At 43.4% G+C, this 7,987-nt stretch overlaps 1 long non-coding RNA gene across 1 annotated transcript in view; it reads right to left on the reverse strand.

Annotated features, from left to right (window-relative positions):
• Window positions 1-2,520: 2,520 nt before the first annotated feature.
• Window positions 2,521-7,987, reverse strand: part of LOC115155923 (uncharacterized) — a 6,283-nt gene continuing 816 nt past the window's right edge. The window contains exons 1-2 of the long non-coding RNA XR_003868168.1: window positions 6,063-7,987; window positions 2,521-3,658 (exon numbers count right to left, since the gene is read on the reverse strand). The exon at window positions 6,063-7,987 is cut by the window's right edge and continues 816 nt beyond it. This is a non-coding gene — a long non-coding RNA (uncharacterized LOC115155923). The remainder of the gene's footprint in view (window positions 3,659-6,062) is intronic.

Raw genomic sequence — 7,987 nt, forward strand, 5'->3', positions numbered from 1 at the left:
GCACAATAACTGTTTGTCGAGAGCTTCATGAAATGGGTTTTCATGGCCGAGCAAGCCTAAGATCACCATGCGCAATGCTAAGCGTCGCTAGAATGGTGTAAAGCTTGCTGCCATTGGACTCTGGAGCAGTGGAAATGTGCTCTCTGGATTGATGAATCATACTTCGCCATCTGGCAGTCTGACAGATGAATATGGATTTGGCGGTTGCCAGGAGAAACGCTACCTGCCAGCTGTAAAGTTTGGTGGAGGAGGAATAATGCTCTGGGGCTGGTTTTCATGGTTCGGGCTAGGCCCCTTCATTCCAGTGAAGGGAAATATTAACGCCACAGCATACATTGACATTCTAGATGATTCTGTGCTTCCAACTTTGTGGCAAGAGTTTGGGGAAAGCCCTTTCCTGTTTCAGCATGACAACGGTCCCGTGCACAAAGCGAGGTCCATACAGAAATGGTTTGTTGAGATCGGTGTGGAAGAACTCGATTGGCCTGCTTAGAGCTCTGACCTCAACAACATTGAACCCCTTTGGGATGAATTGGAACACCGACTGCAATCCAGGCCTAATCGCCCAACATCAGTGCCCGACCTCACTAATGCTCTTGTGGCTAAATGAAAGCAAGTCCCCGCAGCAATGTTCCAACATCTAGTGGAAAGCCTTCCCAGAAGATTGGAGGCTGTTATAGCAACAAAGGGGGACCAACTCCATTTTAATGGCCATGATTTTGGAATGAGATGTTTGGCTTGCAGGTGTCCACATACTTTTGGTCATGTAGTGTATGTACCAGTGAAGTGTACCTTTGACCTTTTTGTAACCCAGGAAACAACATTGTAGTGTACCCTAGCCATACCCTTATTTTTTGAGAGTGTGTTAATATATTGTATGTTCCAAGCAATAAGTATAAACTTAGTGGCACTGCAGAAACATTAACAGCGCCCCAACCAAGAAGTTGCAAGTTCAAATCCCAAAGGCGTAAATGTATACTCTATGTTATGTGTCCTTGAGGACTGGTGGTGATAATTGGACATTATTTACTTGATTCTGTGCATCTTTCAGTAAAGTGCAGAAATGCATTCTTGCCAATGTCTGTGATCATACAGTATCTCTTTCACGCTCACAGATCTGGTGGTGTAGCTGCACTGTAGCAAGACATTTCAGGCTGCTAACGACCAAGAGTTTATGAGCTCAAATCCCATTTCAGTTGCAATATATAATTTTTGGGGCGACTCGACCAAATTCACATAGAAATGTGTGTAATAGGTCTGTCATTTTCATTGAAAGCAAGTCTAAGAAGCGGTATATCTGTTCTATGCACGCTATTTCTATGCTTCCCGTTCTTAGTTTTCGTTCTTGCGTCTTTTGGTTTTGTACACCAGCTTCAAACACATTATTTTGGGTTATGGAAAATATATTTCACAGCGTTTGGATCGTACAACGATTCTCTACACTATACTTGCTTGTTATGTCACATAAACTGAAATCAGGCGAACTATTAGAATTTTAGCAGCCAGGAAATTGTGGAGCGATTTCTGCATTGTGCATCTTTAAAGCTGAGTCACAATTGTGGTCACAGTACAAAATTACAGACAATTTTACAGTAACTGAAATCAGAATACAGCAGCATATTGTCATTTTATAAAAATAACACCTTAAAGTTGCTGTACATTTTTACTTTATTTTTACTGCAACCTTAGTCAAAGTGCAGAAATCTATTCTTGGCAATAAATATATTGTGAATCTCCATTGTGTCCACAGACCTGGTGGAGCAGCAGAAACTTCAGGTAGCTAGCAGCCAAGAGGTTGAGAGTATAAATCCCAAGGGAGGTTGAGTCCCAAGTAATCAGTATATAGCAGTATACTGTCCATTAATACCTTAATTCTGCTGTAAAAACACGGAACTTATTGTATTTTTACAGCAGCTAGAACAAAAAAAACTCCACCGGACCATAACACAATGTTCAGAGAACGCCCTAAAAGCGTCCTTGGGGACGTCCCTGGAACAAACCGGGAGCTATATAAAACCTGCAGGGAACCATGACTGTTTAAATTTAATAATGTAAATTATGCCTTTTAAAGTAAAATATTTTAAATAAAATTTGACACCTGGGCTTTCACGTGCTCAAATGTTGTAACGTATAGTGTCATTAGCTTCACATTCAATCACATGATCACCTGAGATCACGTGTTCACATGTGAAATTCATGTGTTTTTTCCATAAGGGAAAATTGAAACAACTGTGGCTAGACATGTTAAGTATCAGTATATGTTTGGCTTTGAGTTATTTTATACAGGTATTTATTCTAAATACAAATCATTTCTAGAGAAATAAATTGCCCCTGTAGACTCCATCTAGATTCTCTCCAGCTGGTCCCAGCTCTGTTTGTACTCTTACCTACTCCAGTGATGTCATTGTCAAGCCAAATATAGTTTTTTCCCAATGTGATATTTCCCTATAAAATAACACTTAAAAAAATAAACTGAAAACACTTCACACTTTCATATGAAAAACCAGTCGCACGACCATATACTTTTCTAGATGTTTATTAAAAGATATGACATTTCATTGTATTTTTAAGGTGAAACATTTGACACAGTGGCGGAATGAATGTGAACTTACCTCGTTGAGTTCTTGAAGAGTTGATTCGTTGAGTTCTTGAAGAGTTGAATCGTTTAGTTCTTGAAGAGCTGATTCGTTGAGTTCTTGAAGAGTTGAATCGTTTAGTTCTTGAAGAGTTGATTCGTTGAGTTCTTGAAGAGTTGATTCGTTAAGTTCTTGAAGATTTGATTCGTTGAGTTATTGAATCATTTAGCTGTTGAAGGCTGCTTTTGTTGCCAGCCTGAAACCCAGCAGACAATGTAGCTGTAGTTTAAACCACACAGAAATCTACATTGTATGCTAGGTCCAGGACCAAGCAAAGATGTCTCGTCAGCTGTCACACACACACACCCACCCACGCGCACACTGTCTCTGACTGAGTGATCATAGAGAGAATGTGACATTTCATCTTGCCTGTTCTCTATAGACATATTTCTATGGAAACGGCAGGCATCACATCCTAAACAATGTTCTCCTCTCTTAAAGGCTCTGTGCTATTGTGCCTGACACATTTGACATTTCCTTCAACTCTGGCTAGCTTTTTTTCTGCTCTCGTCAATTCTCTTTTCTCTCTTTTAGAAAACAGCACAATTCAGAGAAGAATACCAAGAAGAGTTTGAATGGCTCTCGCCAAGGACGGTGCAGAGGGAGAAAATAATTGAGAGGAGAAGAGAGAGAAAACAATATTCCGATTTTTTTGGGAAATGACAAGCATAGGCATAGAGAGCGTCCTGTGCTGTCATGAGATGTAACAGCCCATATGATAACATACTAGACAATCAGAGAGAAATTGAATGTGCAATTAGCCAATCAGTTGGTAATGGGATGTACCACCAGGCATGAAGTAGGAAGTGGGCAGTGGCGTGTGTTCAGAGACCCAGTAGCCAGATGTAGCTGCTGATAATTACACAGGATCTACACTGCCTACTGAGCAATTGACCCACACACAAATACAGGTGGGGGGGGGGGTCTCTGAATGGGCTGCAGATATAGATAAAGGATCCACGTTGATGAATTTGCATTGCCTTCATCATGGTCTTCATCCTCATATGATCATTGGGTCCATTCTGGTTAGAGAGAGAAAGAGAGAAAGTGGGAGAAAGAGATGGTCATTATTGGGTAAGGAATCAATAAGGCAACATTGACTGCAGCTATTAAGAGAGAGGAGAAGGAAGGGGGAGGGAGGAGAAGAAACAAGGAGAGAGAATGTGGTGAGAGACAGCGAGAGGGTGGGGTGAGAGGAGAGGGGAGGGGGGAAGGAAGAGGAGAAGGGTGACGAGGGAGAGACAGAACAGACAGAGAGGATGGGGTGAGGGGAGGGAAGGATATGGGAATGATCTCTCTATAGCTATCTCTAAGCATGGCATTATCAGTTTCAGATTCCTGACATTCTTTCCCATTAGGCCTGGGGCAACTGGAGGCAGCAGCCACTGTCATGTCAGCTCCACAGTGACTCTGATGCCACACTTGCATTCTCTTTTAGGGAGAAGTTTCCTTTAGGCACTTTGCTCTAGGCACTGATCAGCTTACCCTCTCCAAATCCTAACCTGAACCATTAGATACAAACTTTACTACTGATCTAGGATCAGCTTACCCTCTCCAAATCCTAACCTGAACCATTAGATACAAACTTTACTACTGATCTAGGATCAGCTTACCCTCTCCAAATCCTAACCTGAACCATTAGATACAAACTTTACTACTGATCTAGGATCAGCTTACCCTCTCCAAATCCTAACCTGAACCATTAGATACAAACTTTTCTACTGATCTAGGATCAGCTTACCCTCTCCAAATCCTAACCTGAACCATTAGATACAAACTTTACTACTGATCTAGGATCAGCTTACCCTCTCCAAATCCTAACCTGAACCATTAGATACAAACTTTTCTACTGATCTAGGATCAGCTTACCCTCTCCAAATCCTAACCTGAACCATTAGATACAAACTTTACTACTGATCTAGGATCAGCTTACCCTCTCCAAATCCTAACCTGAACCATTAGATACAAACTTTACTACTGATCTAGGATCAGCTTACCCTCTCCAAATCCTAACCTGAACCATTAGATACAAACTTTACTACTGATCTAGGATCAGCTTACCCTCCACGAATATCATAAAAAATAAGTCATATGGGGACAAATCTGTATGAGATTATCATGGCAGTTATTTACCGTAATATCATACATAATCCCCTCCAGGGAAAACTCAACCACCTAATCGAAGTGGGGGAGGGAGGAAAGAAGAGGAGAGGACATGGGAAGGAATAGAGTGAAGGAGAGTAAAGAGGAGAGAGATATTGAGAGATGGATGAACAAATGGAGAGGCAGATCAGAACATGGAGAGGGAGAGATGGAAGGATGCATACTGTGCGGAAAGAGGGGAATCTAGGGGAGGAATGGACACATGGAGGATGGAGGGGTATGTATGCTGGGCTCTCCCTCTTGTCCCCTGTCCAGTTTTGCCTCTGCATACCTGAAGCCGCATGACCATATTCATCAAACATAGCAGTCTAGTACTCTACTCAACCAGCTACTCAACCAGCTGATGCTCGCTTGACTCCAAGTCTCTCTCTCTCTCTCTCTCTCTCTCTCTCTCTCTCTCTCTCTCTCGCTCTCTCTCTCTCCTCTCTCTCTCTCTCTCTCTCTCTCTCTCTATTTTTGATTCTAGCAATCTGTGTGGCCCAAAACGAGGGTCCTTTCTCCTTCTAGAATTGTGTGCTCTTGGAGTGTTTTGGCTGGTGATGACATTATTGTTGAGAGTTCAATGAGTTCAGTGAGTTTGAGTTCCATGTCAAGACCGACGTAGGAGTTGCAGTGTTGACTGAGAGACAGAGAGAGACAGAGAGAGTTGTTGAGTGGGTTGAGTATGTGATGCAGGGCTGACATTGGTGATTACTGCTGTAGAGAGGAAAGTAGTGCCACATCAGTCGGAGGTGGTGGCAGTGAGATCACTAGATCAACTAGGCAATGGGATGAGCCAAACTTCTGATGATATTGTCACTTCTGTACTTTTTAGCATGGCCAATAGTGACTATTGGGCAGTGGACTATGTACTGTATGTGTGGTAGGGTGGTGGAGCATGGCCTGGGGCTGTGGGGAGGAATGCGCTTCCTGGATCCACATGAATGAATTGAGAAGGACCCGGTACATTCCACAGAGAGAGAGAGAGAGAGAGAGAGAGAAGGGAATGAAAGAGGAGGGCTAAACACAACTGTTGTCAACCAATCAATCCATGACTTGCGCGAGCAAGCAGGAGGGCACCACTGAGCTACAAAGCAGGGCTGGGGTCAATTTCAGTCATTTTAATTATGCTCAGTTCTTTTTTAATTCAGGAAGAGAACACTATTTTAACCCTGACCCTGCTACTGAGCATGCCCAGTCCCCAGAGAGCTTGCTGATTGGAGGAGGAATACAGCATATAGCTGTTGCTATAGGACTTCGGAGGGCTGAAGTTCAGTGTCTTACCTGTAGACAGACGTTAGAACTAGGACAGCTAATGTCTAGTGGTAGTTGAAAGGTCAGCAGGGCGTCTGACAGCAAGCACAGTGCTGTGGTGAGCATGGTCACCCTGGTGACCGCGGCTTGGTCCACTCAGGACTGCTCTGACACCTATAACACACACAATGCAACAAGTCAGCGACAGGGGTTCATGTTTCCCTTCTGATCATAACTTGATCAAGACTTACAGTGTCAGTCAACCTGTAATCTCTGGTGGACAGATCTACGTAAACATAACTGGTACGTTAGAATCTGTGGGGAAGGAATGGGATGTGTGGGATAACGAGCAGCATTAGTTCCAGTGTTTTGGTTTTTTTCATCATTGGTTATTCGAACAAATCATGATTTCGCAGTTGTTAGCATCTTTCGAGTTTCGGAAAGGGAGGGGGCATTTGGCCTGTAACTGTCAAAAAGAGAGGGTGGAGCTCCTCGTTCCGGTTCCGCTCCTCGTTCCGGATCCGCTCCTCGTTCCGGTTCCGCTCCTCGTTCCGGTTCCGCTCCTCGTTCCGGTTCCGCTCCTCGTTCTAGTATCTCTTCCTCTCTTCTCTTAACACGTATGGATCCAGAACTTAATCGAGCAGCTTACCAACTACGTGAGAATTTAGTTCTGGGTTAACCGAGATTAGCAAAGCTGGAGTATACTGCAAACCCAGTGAAAACATTAAAGCGTGAGTATTGTGTGACTGCGTTTGTGTGTGTAATGGTAACAGACCTAAACCAGTTAGACTTAGTTTACATGATCAGTGATATGGTGATACAGTAGGTTCCACTCGCCATCCTTCTATCTTATCTGCTTCTTTCCATCCTTTGATAATGCTGTGTGTGTGGGCGTGTGGGCGTGCACCCATGTGATGCTGCCATTGTGGCCTATCAGAAGTGGTCAAGTGTATGTAAATGACTCAGTTGTTTCCAGTGAAGCTCAAAGCCTTACGGTTGAGAGGGACACTACAGATGTAGGATCTTCACTTGAGCCAGTTTCCTACCGCAGGACAATAACCATGCAGCAACAGGAAATGTGAATTACTATGTGGATTATAATTCATGGACATTTTATAGGGTTTGAAACATTTGTGTTAGGGTAAATCACGTCTGAAATGTCAAAGTGGAAAAGACAATCTTTAGAAGCCTTTTTTTAAACTCAAACACATTACAAGTTTGCATCTCCTGCTGTGCAGGGAAATTCTCAGCAACAAAAGAGTGATCAAATTAAGATCCTACATCTGTAGTCTGACTCAGCAGGACAAGGTCAATGGAAGCACAATCACACACCATACAGCCATTGGAGTGGATCCTTTTCTGTTCACACTGATGTACACTAGTCCAAACTCCACTGACAAAAGCAAAATACCAGTAGGTTAGAAAATCTACAACACTTCAAGCCAGCAAGCATCCAAATACAAGCTGTAATAGTCACATGAGTTTATATAGAACACAATATAAAACATTGTGACGAGAGATAAGGAAGGGTTGAGACCAGCGCTGTGTGTGTGTATATATAAGCGTAAGCCTATTCCTGGAGTGTGGCGCGTGTTTCAGTTGATGTGGGTTTCCTCCTAGCTGCCTGGGAGATGACTGGGCCTGACCACATCCACGCACGCACGCAAGCACGCAGGCAGGCACACACACACAGACACACAGTAAGAGGAGCCAAGAGGAACTTAATCATTACCCTGCCTGGCCTCAAAGCAGGGGGCGACCATCACCATGTGTGTGTATGTGTGTGTGTGTTTATTGGGTGGCAGTTGGGTATTATGTATGTGTGGATGTGTGTGGGTGTTGGCGTTTACTGAAGTATACAGTATGTGGGCATGTGTGTGTGGGTGTGTGTAGGATGTGTAAGTTGGGTGTGTTTGTGGGTGTGTGTTGGGAGGACAGGCCATGTTCGTTATTAC

Source organism: Salmo trutta, chromosome 20 (assembly GCF_901001165.1).
Source record: "Salmo trutta chromosome 20, fSalTru1.1, whole genome shotgun sequence".
NCBI lineage: Eukaryota > Metazoa > Chordata > Actinopteri > Salmoniformes > Salmonidae > Salmo > Salmo trutta.